Genomic DNA, 21,110 nt, shown 5'->3' on the forward strand with positions numbered 1-21,110 from the left:
GAAAAAGTGTTTATTAAACTTCACATCAACTAATATTTGTTATATTTTTGTAACATACCCAATTTTTTCAACTTTATTTAGAATTAACTCCAAAATTATTAGTTTCAATGGTCAATTTTTGTTAGAATTAAGAATTAAGGTAAATATTAAATAGTTTCTTAATTCCAACCATTTAATTTGATATTTTTCACTTATTTAAATGTGCATACATATTTTATTTCAAATAAATGTCTCATATTATAATAAATATTATACACACTTTCAAATTGAAATATAATGTGATTAAGCTAATATACTTGTTGATCAAAAATGATTGATTCCCTCAACTTCTTTGAAAAATATTGATAGTAAAGTTATTTGAGCTTTTATAAATATTGAAAAAGTGTTTATTAAACTTCATATCAACCAACATCTGTTATATTTTTATATCATACCCAATTTTTTTAACTTTATTTAGAATTAACTCCAAAATTATTAGTTTCAATGGTCAATTTTTGTTAAAACTAAGAATTAAGGTATATATTAAATGGTTTCTTCAAATCCAATCATTTAATTTGATATTTTTCACTTATTTAAATATGCATACATTTTTTATTTCAAATAAATGTCTCAGATTATAATAAATCTTATACACACTTTCAATTTGAAATATAATGTGATTAAGTTAATATACGTGTTGATCAAATCAATGATTGATTCCCTCAACTTCTTTGAAAAGTATTGATAGTAAAGTTATTTGAGCTTTTCTAAATATTGAAAAAGTGTTTATTAAACTTCACATCAACCAATATTTGTTATATTTTTGTAACATACCCAATTTTTTTAACTTTATTTAAAATTAACTCTAAAATTATTAGTTTCAATGGTCAATTTTTGTTATAATTAATAATTAAGGTAAATATTAATTGGTTTCTTAAATCCAACCGTTTAATTTGATATTTTTCACTTATTTAAATGTGCATACATATTTTATTTCAAATAAATGTCTTATTTCATAATAAATCTTGTACACACTTTCAAATTGATTTCATAATTTGATTAAGCTAATATACTTGTTTATCAAAAATGATTTATTCCCTCAATTTCTTTGAAAAATATTGATAGTAAAGTTATTTGAGCTTTTCTATATATTGAAAAAGAGTTTATTAAACTTCACATCAACTAATATTTGTTATATTTTTGTAACATACCCAATTTTTTCAACTTTATTTAGAATTAACTCCAAAATTATTAGTTTTAGTGGTCAATTTTTGATAGAATTAAGAATTAAGGTAAATATTAAATGGTTTCTTCAAATCCAACCATTTAATTTGATATTTTTTACTTATTTAAATGTGCATACATATTTTATTTCAAATAAATGTCACATAATATAATAAATATTATACACACTTTCAAATTGAAATATAATATGATTAAGCTAATATACTAGTTGATCAAAAATGATTGATTCCCTCAACTTCTTTGAAAAATATTGATAGTAAAGTTATTTGAGCTTTTCTAAATATTGAAAAAGTGTTTATTAAACTTCACATCAACCAGTATCTGTTATATTTTTGTAACATACCCAATTTTTTTAAGTTTATTTAGAATTAACTCCAAAATTATTAGTTTCAGTGGTCAATTTTTGTTAGAATTAAGGATTAAGGTAAATGTTAAATGGTTTCTTCCAATCCAACTTTTTAATTTGATATTTTTCACTTATTTAAATGTGCATACATATTTTATTTCAAATAAATGTCTCATATTATAATAAATCTTATACTCCAAAATTATAAGTTTTATTGGTTAATTTTTGTTAGAATTAGGAATTAAGGTAAATATTAAATGATTTCTTCAAATCCAACCATTTTATTTGATATTCTTCTTTTAAATAAATACCTTGTAGTGCACTAAATGTTATACATACGAATATACAAGATGATTAAATATGATTGACACCCCCACTCTCTTAAAAAACTATTTGTATTTTTCTAAAAATTAAGTTAGTGTGTACTAAATTTAACTTCGAGTAATTTTATCATTTATATTACACAATTAACCAGTATTAAAACTACCTCAACAAGTAATTTCTTTCGGTGAAACATTATTAATCTCACAGTATAATATTAATTATAATTATTTTTAAAACAAATCAGATGTAGTTCCTTTGATCAACCAATACAAATATAAACAGAAACAGTAGACGATTTAAATAAATCTTTTATGTGAAGGCAACTTTCCAGCAACACCTACAGTCCTTAAATCGACCACATGGTAAATCCCGACATCTGTTACATTTGTGTTTGCGCTGATTCGTTTTTGTTGCACGCAAACACAACGGAAAAGTCAATTTGAATACAAATATAATGTCGATTGCCCCGAAATACATTTAGAGCGTATGGAATTGTGTTTTGCATCATTGGTTCGAGCCGTAGAAACTAAATGTATTCGGCGGTCAGTCGACTGAAAAATAAACTCTTTGGTCACGAAACATATATTTTAAAGATTTAAGGTAAACATAAACTTCTTTTTCCGCAAACTTTAACCGCCTTCTATTGCTTTGTTACGGTCGAAACTTCTCTCGAGGAGGTATGTTACGCAAAATAAATCTCATTTAAAGTACTCACTAACTGATTTGCCTTTGGTTAAATTGAAATTGATTCCACTCTTTTATAAACTTTCCCACGATTTATTGTCTGCTTACTTTGAATTTTTATCAATTAAAATTTAAATCATTTAAATGTTTACTTTCTATAATAACTAAGCTTTAAGTACGTAAGTGTCTGAAAGAACCTTTTAAGTGTTACTCACCTTACAACCAGTACAAATAAAGTTAAAATTTTAATCATCTCAGGAAAGTGTTTAAAGTGAACTGCGTTAAGATAATGTCTCGGTAGAAACACCCATCAATTATTAATGTACGTTGTTATAAAGATAATGCTTCTCTGTCATGGTTATTTAGGATTACGTTTTATTCGTAGGGCTTAAGTAAATTTGGCCTAATTATATATTATTTTGGGAGATACTTTTCCAGTCTTTAAACGCATATACTAATTATTATTAAGTAACTTCCCTAATTTGTCAGTCTAAGTAATCTCTTTTGTCAGATTAATTGTTAATGGGTTGTGCTGAACTTAGTTTTATGCAATACGTTAAAGGTATTTTATAAAAAGCACATCTATAATAGACATCTACTTTGTTGTTAAAATAAACGGTCTATAGACCGTAAATAATAAAATCTTTCCTGCTAGTTTTTATAAAAAGCACCCCGTTTTATCACAAAATTATTTATTCCTATTAAGTAGTGACGACTTTAGTGTGTCATAAAAACTTGCTGAATTGTTGAAAGTTTGGTGGCAGTAAAAATTTTATAGTGGATCGTAAGCGTCTTACATGTAAAAATATGTTAAGAAAGTGATTGTCTAACAATCTATTAAATGTAATGAACCTATAAAAATTATGTATTATGTTGTATTTGTAATTTATTTCTTTTACTGTAAAGAAATAGTTACAAAATGATTTCCTCAATTTTAACAAGAATGATTAGAATGAAAAAATTACAACTATATAAAATTTTACATTAGCATTAATTCGTTCTTACAAAATTAATGAAAACAATAATTAATTTTTAAATTTTAATTAGATATTTTTAATTTTAAACAAATCATATTAAAATAAAATTTATATATAGCTGATTAAAAATTTATATTTTGATTTTGATATATTTCAACGAAGAACTTGAAAGCCCAAAAACAATCTGTACATACATAGATTTATTATATAGGTCACACTGTATATATTGCTTGTAATTAATTTATTTGTTAAAGTTTTTGAAACAAAATTGTCACAGAATAATTTCTTCAATTTCGACAAGAAAGATTAAAAAGTAAAAAGTAAAATTGTTTAATCTAAACAGAAAATAGTAAGATTAATGTATCCGTCGAATAAAGTATAAACAGCAATAATTCATTTTTGGATGAAATTGCAAAATATTTCCAGGCCGTACATTACCGAAACTTTTATAGCTTGTTGGAAAGTGAAAATAGGAATTTTCCGCAGTATGATTAATTGTAACCGTTTTATTAGGTTTTATAAGTTTTTGTTATCAGGAAAGCTTTCAACGTGGATTGAATTCCACTATCGAGGAAAAAAATATTCGTAATACAATCGATTCGTCTTTAACAATGTCCATTTTATATCAATTTTATTGATGTTTAATCTTTATAAAAATATAGTCATTTATAAATTATTAGTGAACATTGACTTTTAATAACAAAGTAAATTACAGTTAAGTCCACTTTCTAATCTCCTCCAGAGGAATTGACACTAATCAATACAACTGTTGTTAAAAATGGCGAATGCGCAACCAATCCAATAATTAATTATTATTAAACAAATTCTAAGAATAAATTGATTATACTAAAAATAATTTATTTTATCCACTGTTATATCCATTTTTGACAGGTACTATTTACATTTTTTTAATTCATCAGTAAAGTAACCTTTAAAATACTATAAAAAACACGTTTTTGATGTTTAATAAATGTTTAAACATCGTGAATGCGCAAATAAATTGTATAATTGCAACTACATCCAAAAGGTAAATAATTTTATGTTTTCAAATATCTTATCCTAATTCATTTGAATATTTTAATTAAGTTTTTTATTGCGCATCCACCATTTGTTGTTAAAAATGGCGAATGCGCCATCAATCCAATAATTAATTATTATTAAACAAATTCTAAGAATAAGTTGATTATATTAAAAGTAATTTATTTTAACCACTGTTAGATCCATTTTTAACAGGTACTATTTAAATTTTTTTAATTAATCAGTACAGTAACCTTTAAAATTCTATAAAAAATATGATTTTGATGTTTGATAAATGTTTAAACATCGTGAATGCACAAAAAAATTGTATAATTACAACTACATCCAAAAGGCAATTATTTTTATGTTTTCAAATATCTTATCCTAGTTCATTTGAATATTTTATTTAAGTTATTTGTTTCGCATTCACCATTTTTACAACTGCTGTTAAAAATGGCGAATGCGCCATCAATCCAATAATTAATTATTATTAAACAAATTCTAAGAATAAGTTGATTATATTAAAATTAATTTATTTTATCCATTGTTAGACCCATTTTTAACAGGTACTATTTAATTTTTATTAATTAATAAGTAAAGAAACCTTTAAAATACTATATAAAATATGATTTTGATGTTTAATAAATGTTTAAACGTCGTAAATACACAAACAAATTGTATAATTACAACTCCATCCAAAAGGCAATTAATTTTATGTTTTCAAATATCTTATCCTAATTCATTTGAATATTTTATTTAAGTTTTTTGTTTCGCATTCACCATTTCTACAACTGCTGTTAAAAATGGCGAATGCACCACCAATCCAATAATTAATTATTGTTAAACAAATTCTAAGAATAAGTTGATTATATTAAAAATAATTTATTTTATTCACTTTTAGATCCATTTTTAACAGGTACTGTTAAAATTTTTTTAATTAATTAGTACAGTAACCTTTAAAATTCTATAAAAATTATGATTTTGATGTTTAATAAATGTTTAAACATCGAGAATGCGCAAACAAATTGTACAATTACAAGTACATCCAAAAGGCAATTAATTTTATGTTTTCAAATATCTTATCCTAATTCATTTAAATATTTCAATTAAGTTTTTTATTTCGCATCCACCATTTTTACAACTGTTGTTAAAAATGGCGAATGCGCAACCAATCCAATAATTAGTTACTATTAAACTAATTCTAAGAATAAGTTGATTATATTAAAAGTAATTTATTTTATCCACTGTTAGATCCATTTTTAACAGGTATTATTTATTTTTTTTTTTAATTTATCAATAAAGTAACCTTTAAAATACTATAAAAAATATGATTTTGATGTTTAATAAATGTTTAAACATCGAGAATGCGCAAACAAAATTTTTTGTTTCGCATCCACCATTTTTACAACTGTTGATAAAAAAATGGCGAATGCGCAACCAATCCAATAATTAGTTACTATTAAACTAATTCTAAGAATAAGTTGATTATATTAAAAGTAATTTATTTTATCCACCGTTAGATCCATTTTTAACAAATATTATTTAAATTTTTTTAATTTATCAGTAAAGTAACCTTTAAAATACTATAAAAAATATGATTTTAATGTTTAATAAATGTTTAAACATCGTGATTGCGCAAATAAATTGTATAATTACAACTACATCCAAAAGGCAATTAATTGTATGTTTTCAAATATCTTATACATATTACTGTAAAACTGTAATATTATTGTATGAAAATTAATACAAAAATCATCAAAGGTTTTTTTAAAAAAATGGCGGATGCGTTGATAGTTTAAAATATGGCGAATGCGCCACTTCAGCTCAGTCTAGAGAAATTCACCTAAAATATTGATTAAATTAATATTAATATTAAAGTATCCATTGTGGCGAATGAAATAGTGAAGTGAAGCTTCCAGAGATCGTTCCCGCATCAAATCTAGGATAATCTATGGGAACGATCGGGCTTCAGAAGGGAAACAAGTGTTATATGACCACTCGTTCGAAATTGAATTTCGCGCACGCGTACACTAACACGTAAACTTGATTGCTTTTCAAGTAGTCGGCCCGGCCGCATTCGCACAATGCACTGTATCGATACGGATGGAATTCGATATGGCCGGATTACAAAATAACTGCCTTTACAACATCGTGACCTTTGAAAAGCTCTAAACATTCAACAGTATATCGAATGAATTGCTTTCAGCTTTTATACGGCTTTTCTTGTGCATCATTTAAATGGTCGTATATTTCTATTTGCCCGAAATACCTTGGCAAATTACATGTATTGTGCACGAATAACATGAAATACTTTTTAATGTGAATTTATTTCCTCTAAATGGTTTTTCTTATCAACTTGAAATACTATGGTCAATATATTTCTAGATCATCCATGTTACTTCAATATACTTTAAATTTATTTAGTTGAAAATTTATTAGAGTGCCAACAATTTTTCAACAATTCTTGAATCATTTTTGGATGCAGAATCTAAAACTTTAAATAAATAAATAAATAAATAAATAAGGTTATATTTTTTTACAATTTTAATTAAGACATTAAGACAAATCAAGCACTTATTTCATATATTTTACTTTATAAGAATATTTTGATAGAACTGAAATGTGTTGTAACATCTAAAATTACATTAGACATTTATTTTTTTCAGATGTTTCAGGAACTTGTTTGTTTCCAGAAGATTTTTTCCTGCCATTTTTTAGTTTGAATAAGTGTTTTTCAAAAGAAATAAATATCTTTATAAGAATATTTTGGTAGACATTCATTTTTTTTCAGCTGCTTTCAGTAAATTTTTTCCTCTCATTTTTTCACAAAAGTCATGAATAAATGTTTGTAAAAAGAAATAAATACCTTCAAAAGTAAATGAAATCAAACATTTATTGTATATTCTTTTTATAAAAATATTTTTTATGAAACTGAAATTTGTTGTTTCACCTGAAATTTCATTAAATATTCATTTATTTCAGTTGGTTAAGGAACGTATTTTCTCTCATTTTTTTATAAGAATGCGTTGATGGAACTAAAATGTGTTGTTCCATCTAAAATTACGTTAGACATTTATTTTTTTTTTTTCAGATGTTTCAGGAACTTGTTTGTTTCCAGAAGATTTTTTCCTGCCATTTTTTTAGTTTGAATAAATGTTTTTCAAAAGAAATAAATATCTAATGTAGAATATTTTGATAGAACTGAAATTTTATTAGACATTCATTTTTTTCATCTGCTTTCAGTAGATTTTTTCCTGTCATATTTTCACAAAAGTCATGAATAAATGTTTGTAAAAAGAAATAAACACCTTCAAAAGTAAATGAAATCAAACATGTATTGTATAATTTTTTTATAAAAATATTTTTTATGAAACTGAAATTTGTTGTTTCACCTGAAATTTCATTAAATATTCATTTCTTTCAGTTGTTTAAGGAACGTATTTTCTCTTATTTTTTTATAAGAATACGTTGATGAAACTGAAATGTGTTGTTCCATCTGAAATTATATTACACATTTATTTTTTTTTCAGATGTTTCAGGAACTTGTTTGTTTCCAGAAGATTTTTTCCTGTCATGTTTTTAGTTTGAATAAATGTTTTTCAAAAGAAATAAATATCTTTATAAGAATATTTTGATAGAACTGAAATTTTATTAGACATTCATTTTTTTCAGCTGCTTTCAGCAGATTTTTTCCTGTTATTTTTTTACAAAAGTCAGGAATAAATGTTTGTAAAAAGAAATAAATACCTTCAAAAGTAAATGAAATCAAACATTTATTGTATATTCTTTTTATAAAAATATTTTTTATGCAACTGAAATTTGTTGTTTCACCTGAAATTTCATTAAATATTCATTTATTTCAGTTGTTTAAGGAACGTATTTTCTCTCATTTTTTTATAAGAATGCGTTGATGGAACTAAAATGTGTTGTTCCATCTAAAATTACGTTAGACATTTATTTTTTTTTTTTTCAGAAGTTTCAGGAACTTGTTTGTTTCCAGGACATTTTTTCCTGCCATTTTTTTAGTTTGAGTAAATGTTTTTCAAAAGAAATAAATATCTAATGTAGAATATTTTGATAGAACTGAAATTTTATTAGACATTCATTTTTTTCAGCTGCTTTCAGTAGATTTTTTCCTGTCATATTTTCACAAAAGTCATGAATAAATGTTTGTAAAAAGAAATAAATACCTTCAAAAGTAAATGAAATCAAACATGTATTGTATAATTTTTTTATAAAAATATTTTTTATGAAACTGAAATTTGTTGTTTCACCTGAAATTTCATTAAATATTCATTTCTTTCAGTTGTTTAAGGAACGTATTTTCTCTTATTTTTTTATAAGAATACGTTGGTGAAACTGAAATGTGTTGTTCCATCTGAAATTATATTACACATTTATTTTTTTTTCAGATGTTTCAGGAACTTGTTTGTTTCCAGAAGATTTTTTCCTGTCATGTTTTTAGTTTGAATAAATGTTTTTCAAAAGAAATAAATATCTTTATAAGAATATTTTGATAGAACTGAAATTTTATTAGACATTCATTTTTTTCAGCTGCTTTCAGTAGATTTTTTCCTGTCATTTTTTTACGAAAGTCATGAATAAATGTTTGTATAAAGAAATAAATACCTTCAAAAATAAATGAAATCAAACATTTATTGTATATTCTTTTTATAAAAATATTTTTTATGAAACTGAAATTTGTTGTTTCACCTGAAATTTCATTAAATATTCATTTATTTCAGTTGTTTAAGGAACGTATTTTCTCTCATTTTTTTATAAGAATGCGTTGATGGAACTGAAATGTGTTGTTCCATCTAAAATTACATTAGACGTTTATTTTTTTTTTTTTCAGATGTTTCAGGAACTTGTTTGTTTCCAGAAGATTTTTTCCTGCCATTTTTTTAGTTTGAATAAATGTTTTTCAAAAGAAATAAATATCTAATGTAGAATATTTTGATAGAACTGAAATTTTATTAGACATTCATTTTTTTCATCTGCTTTCAGTAGATTTTTTCCTGTCATATTTTCACAAAAGTCATGAATAAATGTTTGTAAAAAGAAATAAACACCTTCAAAAGTAAATGAAATCAAACATGTATTGTATAATTTTTTTATAAAAATATTTTTTATGAAACTGAAATTTGTTGTTTCACCTGAAATTTCATTAAATATTCATTTCTTTCAGTTGTTTAAGGAACGTATTTTCTCTTATTTTTTTATAAGAATACGTTGATGAAACTGAAATGTGTTGTTCCATCTGAAATTATATTACACATTTATTTTTTTTTCAGATGTTTCAGGAACTTGTTTGTTTCCAGAAGATTTTTTCCTGTCATGTTTTTAGTTTGAATAAATGTTTTTCAAAAGAAATAAATATCTTTATAAGAATATTTTGATAGAACTGAAATTTTATTAGACATTCATTTTTTTCAGCTGCTTTCAGCAGATTTTTTCCTGTTATTTTTTTACAAAAGTCAGGAATAAATGTTTGTAAAAAGAAATAAATACCTTCAAAAGTAAATGAAATCAAACATTTATTGTATATTCTTTTTATAAAAATATTTTTTATGCAACTGAAATTTGTTGTTTCACCTGAAATTTCATTAAATATTCATTTATTTCAGTTGTTTAAGGAACGTATTTTCTCTCATTTTTTTATAAGAATGCGTTGATGGAACTAAAATGTGTTGTTCCATCTAAAATTACGTTAGACATTTATTTTTTTTTTTTCAGAAGTTTCAGGAACTTGTTTGTTTCCAGGACATTTTTTCCTGCCATTTTTTTAGTTTGAGTAAATGTTTTTCAAAAGAAATAAATATCTAATGTAGAATATTTTGATAGAACTGAAATTTTATTAGACATTCATTTTTTTCAGCTGCTTTCAGTAGATTTTTTCCTGTCATATTTTCACAAAAGTCATGAATAAATGTTTGTAAAAAGAAATAAATACCTTCAAAAGTAAATGAAATCAAACATGTATTGTATAATTTTTTTATAAAAATATTTTTTATGAAACTGAAATTTGTTGTTTCACCTGAAATTTCATTAAATATTCATTTCTTTCAGTTGTTTAAGGAACGTATTTTCTCTTATTTTTTTATAAGAATACGTTGATGAAACTGAAATGTGTTGTTCCATCTGAAATTATATTACACATTTATTTTTTTTTTTCAGATGTTTCAGGAACTTGTTGGTTTCCAGAAGATTTTTTCCTGCCATGTTTTTAGTTTGAATAAATGTTTTTCAAAAGAAATAAATATCTTTATAAGAATATTTTGATAGAACTGAAATTTTATTAGACATTCATTTTTTTCAGCTGCTTTCAGTAGATTTTTTCCTGTCATTTTTTTACGAAAGTCATGAATAAATGTTTGTATAAAGAAATAAATACCTTCAAAAGTAAATGAAATCAAACATTTATTGTATATTTTTTTATAAAAATATTTTTATGAAACTGAAATTTGTTGTTTCACCTGAAATTTCATTAAATATTCATTTCTTTCAGTTGTTTAAGGAACGTATTTCTCTCATTTTTTTATAAGAATGCGTTGATGGAACTGAAATGTGTTGTTCCATCTGAAATTACATTACACATTTATTTTTTTTTCAGATGTTTCAGGTTACTGCCATTTTTTTACAATATTAATAAATATATAAATAAATTTTTGTGAAGAATAATAAATAAAACATTTATTGTATATTCTTTATTTTATAAGAACATTTTGATGAAAGTGATTAAATAATCGTTTCTTTCAGTTGTTTAAGGAACATATTTGTTTTGAGGAGATTTTTTCCTGAATTTTCAATAATCAAATATTTATTCTATATTTTTTATTTTATAAGAATGTGTTGATGTGTGTTTTCAGGAAATTTTGTCCTGTTTGTATAAATGTTTTTCAAGGGAAATAAATACCTTTATTTATTTTATTATATTTATAAGAATATTTTGATAGAACTGAAATTTGTTATCTTACTTGAAATTTTATTAGACATCCTTTTTTTTCAGTTGTTTTCAGAAGATTTTTTACTGCCATTTTTTTACAATATTAATAAATATATAAATTAATGTTTGTGAAAAGAAATAAACAAAACAGGTATTATACATTTTTTTTATTTTATAAGAACATTTTGATGAAAATGAAATATGTTGTTTCATCTGAAATTTCATTAAATATTCATATCTTTTAGTTGTTTAAGGAACATATTTGTTTTCAGGAGATTTTTTTCTGACATTTGTTTATAATTTTAATAAAGGTGTAAATAAATGTATTGAGAAAGAAGTAAATACCTTCAATAGTAAATGGAATCAAATCTTTATTCTATATTTTTTATTTTATAAGAATGTGTTGATAGAACTGAAATGTGTTTTTCCGTCTAAAATTACATTACACATTTATTTTTTTCAGATTGTTTCAGGAACATGTTTGTGTTCAGGAGATTTTTTCCTGTCATTTTTTTTACAGTTTGAAAAAGTGTTTTTCAAAAGAAATAAATATATTTATTCCATATTTATAAGAATATTTTGATAGAACTGAAATTTGTTTTCTCACTTGAAAATTCATCAGACATTCTTTTTTTTAAGTTATTTCCAGAAGATTTTTTCCTGCCATTTTTTTTTACAATTTTAATAGAGGCATTAATAAATGTTGGTGAAAATAAGTAAATAAAACATTTATTGTACATTTTTTATTTTATAAGAATATTTTGTTGAAACTGTAATTTGTTGTTTCACCAAAAATTTCATTAGATATTCATTTCTTTCAGTTGTTTAAGGAACATATTTATTTTGAGAAGATTTTTTCTTGACATTTTTTTTATAATTTTAATAAAAGTGTGAATAAATGTATTAAAAAAAGGAATAAATACTTTCAATAGTAAATATAAGAATGTTTTGAAGGACCTGAAATGTGTTGTTCTATCTGAAATTACATTATACATTTATTTTTTTCAGATGTTTCAGGAACATCTTTGTTTTCAGAAGATTTTTTTCCTGCCATTTTTTTTACAATTTTGATAGAAGCATAAATGTAATCAAATATTTATTCTATATTTTTTATATTATAAGAATTTTAATAGAACTGAAAAAACTTGTTTGATGTGAATTTTTTCATTAATAAATGTTTTTGGAAAGAAATAAATATTTTATTATTTTATTCGAAATAAAAATAATATTATGTTAATTGCATTAATTGTATTATTAAATTCATTTATTAAGCATTGCGTAATCTTGAACATTTTTCATTGTGCCAGGAAGAGAGCTGCATAATTCACACAGGAAATTAAGTGCGTGTTAATCGGATTCTCATATTTGATACCGCTGTTAAATTACATTTCCTAAATGGTTAATAACTATAATGGTGTTCAACCAACCGCAAATTGCGTTAAACACTAACTGCAGAATCGCATTATACGATATTTGTTTAGGGTGGAAGCTCATTTTGGTTCATTTTAAGTCGTACAATTCCGAAGTAAATATTTACCCGCATTGTTTTTTCCTTTTCCAACTCTTTCATGCAGTTTCAAACGAAATGTTTTTTTTAGTAAAAATATTAGTCTTCAAACAATTTTCTACTGGAACACGTTACAAATAGATGCGTACAATAATTAATTTTTTTGTTGTTGCTTTTTTGTCTAAGTTGCTGTTTTTAGACATCAAAGAAATTTTTAGTTTGAGCTTAAGCCGAGGTATTTTGAATATTAGGAAAATGCACCGTGGAAAATTAGCTTTCATACGGACCACACCAGTTTTAAGACAAAGCTGAAGCTTGTATCAAAATGGTGAGGTAGTTTTATAAAGCTCCTTCATTATGAAAATGAGTTTAACATATGTTTTTAGTATTTTCAGGCTCCTGTTGATGAAACTGAACAGTGACGATATTAGAAGTAATTTTTCAGATGGGTGTTATAATATTCGACTAACTTTTATTTGTTAAAGGACAAAAGTTAGTTTTAAATTTATTTTAATATTACTAGAACATATTTTTTAATTATAATTCAATATAATTCTATTTGTTTTTTCTTTCCAAATTGAATGTGATAATAAAAAGATAAGTTATGCCTTCAATTTCCCATTAAAACTTTTATTGTATATTTTTTATTTTATAACAATATTTTGATGAAACTAAAATTTCATTACATTTCATTTCTTTCAATTGTTTAGGGCACATACTTGTTTTGAGGAGATTTTTTCCTGACATTTGTTTATAATTTTAATAAAGGTGTAAATAATCAAATATTTATTCTACATTTATTATTTTATAAGAATGTGTTAATGGAACTGAAATTGGGGTTCCATCTGAAATTACATTACACATTTATTTTTTTCTGATGTTTGAGGAATGTTTGTTTTCAGGAGATTTTTTCCTGCCATTTTTTACAGTTTGAATAAATGTTTTTCAAAAGAAATAAATACCTAAATGTGTTGTTTTATCTGAAATTACATTACACATTTATTTTTTTCAAATGTTTCAGGAACATATTTATTTCCAGGAAATTTTTTCCTTCCATTTTTTTACACTTTGAATATATGCTTTTCCCAAGAAATAAATATCTTTATTCCATATTTAGAAAAATATTTTTATAGAACTGAAATTTGTTTTCTTACTTAAAATTTCATCAGACATTCATTTTTTTCAGTTGTTTTCATATTTTTTTTTCCTTTTTGTACAATTTCAATAGAGGCCTTAATAAATGTTTGTGGAAAAAAATAAATAAAACTTTTATTGTACATTTTTTATTTTATAAGAATATTTTAATGAAACTAAAATTTGTTATTTCACTTGAAATTTCATTGGATATTCATTTCTTTCAGTTGTTAATGTTTATTTTGAGGAGATTTTTTCCTGAAATTTTTTAATCTTTTAATAAATGTTTTTCAAAAGAATTAAATACCTTTAATTCATATTTAGAAGAATATTTAGATTGAACTGAAATTTGTTTTCTCACTTAAAATTTCATCAAACATTAATTTTTTTCAGTTGTTTTCAGAAGATTTTTTCCTGCCATTTTTTTACAATTTTAATAGAGGCACTAATAAATGTTTTTTTTATTTTATAAGAATATTTGATGAAACTAAAATTTGTTATTTCACCTGAAATTTCATTAAATATTCATTTCTTTCAGTTTTTTAAAGAACATATTTGTTTTGAGGAGATTTTTTTCTGACATTTATAATTTTAATGAATGTTTTTGAAATGAAATAAATACCTTCAATAGTAAATGGAATCAAATATTTATTTTGAAATGTGGTGTTCCATATAAAATTACATTACACATTTATTTTTTTCAGATGTTTCAGGAATATGTTTGTTTTCAGGAGATTTTTTCCTGCCAATTTTTTTACAGTTTGAATATATGTTTTTCAAAAGAATTAAATACCTTTATTCCATATTTAAGAGTATTTTAATAGAATTAAAACAAATATTTTTCAGCTGTTTTCAGAAATATTATATATATATAATTTTAATAAAGTCATGAATAAATGTTTGAAGAAAGTAATAAATAAAACATTAATTGTAAATTTTTATTCTATAAAATATTTTGATGAAACTGAAGTGAACTGAGTGTTTTTTTTTTTCTTTTAAATTGAATGTGACAATAAAAAGACAATTTATGTCTTCAGTTTCCCATTAAAACTTATTACAAATAAATAACAACAAACTAACAAATATGTGTAGTAGTTTTAAAAAAATTGCTTTACTATAAAAATGATCATATATATTAAGTATTTTGTTTTTTCTTCTAAATGTTGCAATAAAAAGATAATTTATGTTTTTAATTTCCCACTAAAACTTGTTACAAATAAATAAGTGTAATATAAAAGTTTTTAACAAAAAGTTGTAGTAGTTTTATAAAGGCATTTTTTCTTCCACATTAAATGTAAGAATAAAAAGATTCAATTTCAATTTCATTAAAAGTAAGTACAACATGAAAGCTTTGACTAAATTTTAATTATTTTAAATATTTACTACATTTTTATTTAGTGAAAAACAGTATGAAATAACTTCTTTAATAAAGCTTTTCTTAAATAATAATTCAAGTGAGAACAAAAATGTAGTTGATAAAATTTAAAGGTTAAAGAAGAATTTTATTCGTATCATTGTTCTAAAGAGAATGTGACAATAAAACTAAAAGTTACTCTTTTATATAACTCCAAACGAAATGTTTTGTGCTCAAATGATTCCCTATTAAAACTTAACACAAAAAGATTACATTTTAATTTTTTGTTACCTTTTACTTAAGTCACCATTTTGAAACATCAAAGAAATTTTCAGTTTGAGGTCATTACTAAAATGCACAGTGCAGAATTAGCTTTCGTACGAACCACATCATTTTTAAGACAAAGCTGAGGCTTTTGACATAAAGGTGAAACAGTTTTATAAAGCTGCTTCATTATGGAAACGACTTTAACATATGCGTTGAGTATTTTCACGCTCCTGTTGATGGAACTGAACGTTGGCGAAGCTGAAGGTAATTTTCCGAATAGGTTTTTAGTTGAAAGCGTTTACTTATTTTATTTGGCTAAGGAGGAATCTTATCTATGAATATATTTTAATGTTATTGAAACCAGATAACGTAACAACAAAATTGTGTTCATCACAAAAAGATAACATGTTTGCTGAAACATGAATCTGATGCAAAATGTAATCGAATAATGTTATATTGAGGTAAAGAGAAACTTGTTAAACCAACACAATTACTAAAATCTGTCTCATAAATTAAATAAACGATATGTTTAATAATGTTTGGACTAAATAATTACAATGCAAGTTGCTCGAGCTCGATGGCATTTTGAGTTTGTAAATTTTTGATTAAATAAGTTTGATAAAGTATCTTATTGAAAGTACATAAAAGATTTCAGTAGATTAAAGTCTGAGGAATACAGTAAGAAAACAGGAGCAAGAAGTGTGTATTATATATCTTGAACAATTGAAAGTTTCGATAAACTTAGTAGTTACACTTAACAAGTCTATTATGACACAACAAGAAAACTAAAAGACGTCTTTTGTGATCTAGTAAAAAATACATCATTAAATTATATTATATAAGTTAACTCAAATTATATAAACTATTATCTAAATACATATACAACATATAACTTATGAGACATTATTTAATTTCAGTAAAAACAATATTGTCCTGCAGCACTTTAAAGTAATTTTATAAACTAAATGCATCTGCGTTTATATTGTAGTTTATTTAGCACTCTGAATGGGATTTAGAATGTTTTGGAAATGAACATTAAAATTGCATTCTAATGGCTGACTGCGTTTTAAAGGATTAATCTATTAGAGGGAAAAGACCCTTAGGACACACACAGCGATAGTAGAGCAGAATTTCAGATATCAAAAGCGTGAGTGACACGAAGTTTCTACGTTTATGATCAAAGTCCGGGTCATTATGACTTTATGCGTTATTTCTGATATTTTAATGAGCCCCTTTGTAACTAACTAAATTTACTTACTATCCTAATGGATTTATTCTAAATATCTTATTTGTTACAAATATTTAATTTTATATTTAAATATGAAGAAGTCATTTGTAACTGATATTTGAGGGCAGAATCCAAACTAGAGATTAGATTTCATTTAATATCTTTTTTCTCTCATAACTTCAAATCTCTACTTCTACAGGAAGTCTGAATTTTAATTAAAGTCAACAGCTAATTTTGGTACCAAAGGGTACTCTTTCCGTTTAATCTGAATTAAAGTAATTTGAAAGACACGTTAAAAGTTTCAGGTCACTTTTGAAATTATTCAGTTCTTACAGATTAAAACGTTAAGGAACTATTAAATCATTTTCCTGTAGTACAAAAAGACTGCTGAAGGATGGAATTTTAATTAAGGTCGACAACCATTTTAGTACAAATCATTTTTTAATTGTTTCTGGGTAATTTTTGTATGCAGAATCCAAAATTCCCATTATACTTCATATATCAGACCTATTTTTTGAGACTTTCATTATTTATTATTTATTCTAAATAGCACCTCCACCAATTTTGTAAGTATTTAATTTCCTCAGTAAAAATACCAAACTGATTACATAATAATATCATTAACAGTCGCAAAACAAGACATGAATTATTTAAATAGCCATTATTAAGTTTTATTTTAAACAACTTTCCAGTCCAGTCCAGGATTTTCTTTGATATTTTACTCATTATTTCAAAATTGGCACATCCACCATTTTTGGAAAATAATAGTACATCCACCAATTATATAAATATTTAATTACCTCAGTAAAAATACCAAACTGATTAAACAGTAATATCAATAACAGTCACGAAACAACACATGAATTATTTAAATATATATTAGTAAGTTTTATTTTAATCGACTTTCCAGTCCAGTCCAGGATTTCTCTTTGACATTTTACTCATTATTTCAAAATTGGTGCATCCATAATTTTTAGAAAATATCTAAATGGCACCTCCACCAATTTTATAAATATTTAATTACCTCAGTAAAAATACCAAACTGATTAAACAATAATATCAATAACAGTCACAAAACAACACAGAATAATTTAAATAGCCATTACTAAGTTTTATTATAAACGACTTTCTAGTCCAGTCCAGGATTTTTCTTTGACATTTTACTCATTATTTCAAAATTGGTGCATTCACCATTTTTAGAAAATATCTAAATGGCACCTCCACCAATTTTATAAATATTTAATTACATCAGTAAAAATACCAAACTGATTAAACCATAATATCATTAACATTCACAAAACAACACATGAACTACTTAAATAGCCATTATTAAGTTTTATTTTAAACGACTTTCCAGTCCAGTCCAGGATTTTTCTTTGACATTTTATTCATTATTCCAAAATTGGGATATCCACCATTTTTAGAAAATATTAAAATATCACCTGCACCAATTTTATAAATATTTAATTACCTCAGTAAAAATACAAAACTGATTAAACAATAATATCATTAACAGTCACAAAACACCACATGAATTATTTAAATAGTCATTATTAAGTTTTATTTTAAACGATTTTCCAGTTCAGTCCACCAATTTTATAAATATTTAATTACCTCAGTAAAAATATCAAACTGATTAAATAATAATGTTATTAACAGTCACAAAACAACACATAAATTATTTAAATAGCCATTTTTAAGTTTTATTTTAAACGACTTTCCAGTTCAGTCCAGGATTGTTCTTTGACATTTTACTTATTATTTCAAAAATGGCGCATCCACCATTTTTGGAAAATATCTAAATAGCACCTTCACCAATTTTATAAATGTTTAATTACCTCAGTAAAAAATACCAACCTGATTAAATAGTAATATCATTAACAGTCACAAAACAACACATGAATTATTTAAATAGCCATAATTAAGTTTTATTTTAAACGATTTTCCAGTTCAGTCCAGAATTTTTTTTGACATTTTACTCATTATTTCAAAAATGGCGCATTCACCATTTTTGGAAGATATCTAAATAGCACCTCCACCAATTTTATAAATATTTAATTACCTCAGTAAAAATGCCAAACTGATTAAACAATAATATGATTAACAGTAACAAAACAACACATGAATTATTTAAATAGCCATTAAGGTTTTATGTCTGTTTTTGTAAATTTACTTGTATTCAAATAATTGGTTTATTTTGCCGATGATCCCCAATTTATTATCGTGCAATCCTGATTTTATGGTACATATTTTCCGTGAAAGGAAGATAAATATGTTTCTGCTGGCTTTGTCCAAACACTGATAAATATCTTTCTATTTACTTTTATGATCTTTAAGTGTTTGTTAGTGTAGCATTATCTCTGTTCATATTATCTTTTTTTTAGGTAGTATATCATACAGTTTTACGTTTAACGTTTCCTTTTTTTCTCTTTTATGTCTTTTCGCATTTAGTCATGCGAGACACAAGCGTATTTCCATTCGACTGCTAGCAAAAATGAACGCCAATCCGTAAAACAGATTTGGGCGATTTAAAATAAATTCAATAATTCCTGTTCGACTGATAAATCTACATACATGAATTTACAAATGTGTTGAATAAAAACATTTTAAATATGTAAATATTAGGCGGGTTTTGCCTGTTTTAGTTGTGTACACGGATTGTTTTAAATTTAATATTCATTGAATACTAATTATTCGCCTAAATTAGTTTTTACATGGCTGCGTATTAATATCTGGGGGATTAAATTATTTATTTGGTGCTATAAACATCCAAAAAATTTTAAAATGTGGTTAAAAATTTTGCTATTAAAATGAATCATTGTGTACATACACTTACCTACTTATTTGCCCTCTCAAATATTGACGTCATCAATCATTTGACGACACATCAATGTCGTCTGTGGTTATTGTCATTTCAGATTTAATATCAATAGTATACATTTACATGGTTGACACTAAAAAATTATATTATATGTACAGAGACAATAAATGTTAGGGCAGTCTCAAATTAATTGTGACGACGACATCTGACGACACAAATGATGAGGTCAATACGTAATGCTCAATAATAAATTGATAATACAAACGTAGACATCACCCAAGTCATTTTTTAATTATAATAATTATAATAATCACTTAATTATTCTGTTATTAAGCAACAGAAAATGCTAAATTGTTTGTCACTTGTTAATCTGTTCATGAATATGGTTAAAAATGGTGATGACATTCATAGTGTCATGAAGAGCTATATTTTATTTTCAAAATATCTCTGTACACCTTCATTCCCTTATAATTTCTCCAAATAGTTTTTAATATTAAAACCATTTTGACCAGAGCCTTTAATCAATAATATTGCTAACAGAGACAATAAATGTCAAGGCAGTCTCAAATTAATTGTGATGACGACATTTGACGACACAAATGATGAGGTCAATACATGATGCTCAATAATAATTTGATAATACAAACGTAGACATCCTCCCAAGTCATTTTTAATTATAATAATCATATAATCACTTAATCATTCTGTTACTAAGAAGCAGAAAATTCTAAATTGTTTATCACTTGGTAATCTGTTCATGAATATGGTTAAAAATGGTGATAATATTTATAATAGCATGAAGAGTTATATTTTATTTTCAAAATATCTCTGTACACCTTCATTCCTTCATAATTTCTCTAAATAGCTTTTTATTATTAAAACTATTTTGATCAGAGCCTTTAATCAGTAATATTGCTAACAGAGACAATAAATGTTAAGGCAGTCTCAAATTAATTGTGATGAAGACATCTGACGACACAAATGATGAGGTCAATACATGATGCTCAATAATAATTTGATAATACAAACGAGACATCCTCCCAAGTCATTTTTTAATTATAGTAATCATAATAATCACTTAATTATTCTGTTATTAAGCAACAGAAAATGCTAAATTGTTTATCACTTGGTAATCTGTTCATGAATTTTGTTAAAAATGGTGATAACATTTATAGTAGCATGAAGAGTTATATTTTATTTTCAAAATATCTCTGTACACCTTCATTGCCTCATAATTTCTCTAAATAGCTTTTTATTATTAAAACCATTTTGACCAGAGCC

The 21,110-nt window shown here is 24.4% G+C and overlaps 1 long non-coding RNA gene across 1 annotated transcript in view; it reads right to left on the reverse strand.

The window, feature by feature from the left end:
* The window catches only part of LOC126265084 (uncharacterized), a 35,905-nt gene extending 16,035 nt beyond the window's left edge, over window positions 1-19,870 (reverse strand). The window contains exon 1 of the long non-coding RNA XR_007547636.1: window positions 19,845-19,870. This is a non-coding gene — a long non-coding RNA (uncharacterized LOC126265084). The remainder of the gene's footprint in view (window positions 1-19,844) is intronic.
* Window positions 19,871-21,110: the final 1,240 nt, after the last annotated feature.

The sequence above is a fragment of the Aethina tumida genome, chromosome 3, assembly GCF_024364675.1.
Source record: "Aethina tumida isolate Nest 87 chromosome 3, icAetTumi1.1, whole genome shotgun sequence".
Lineage (NCBI taxonomy): Eukaryota > Metazoa > Arthropoda > Insecta > Coleoptera > Nitidulidae > Aethina > Aethina tumida.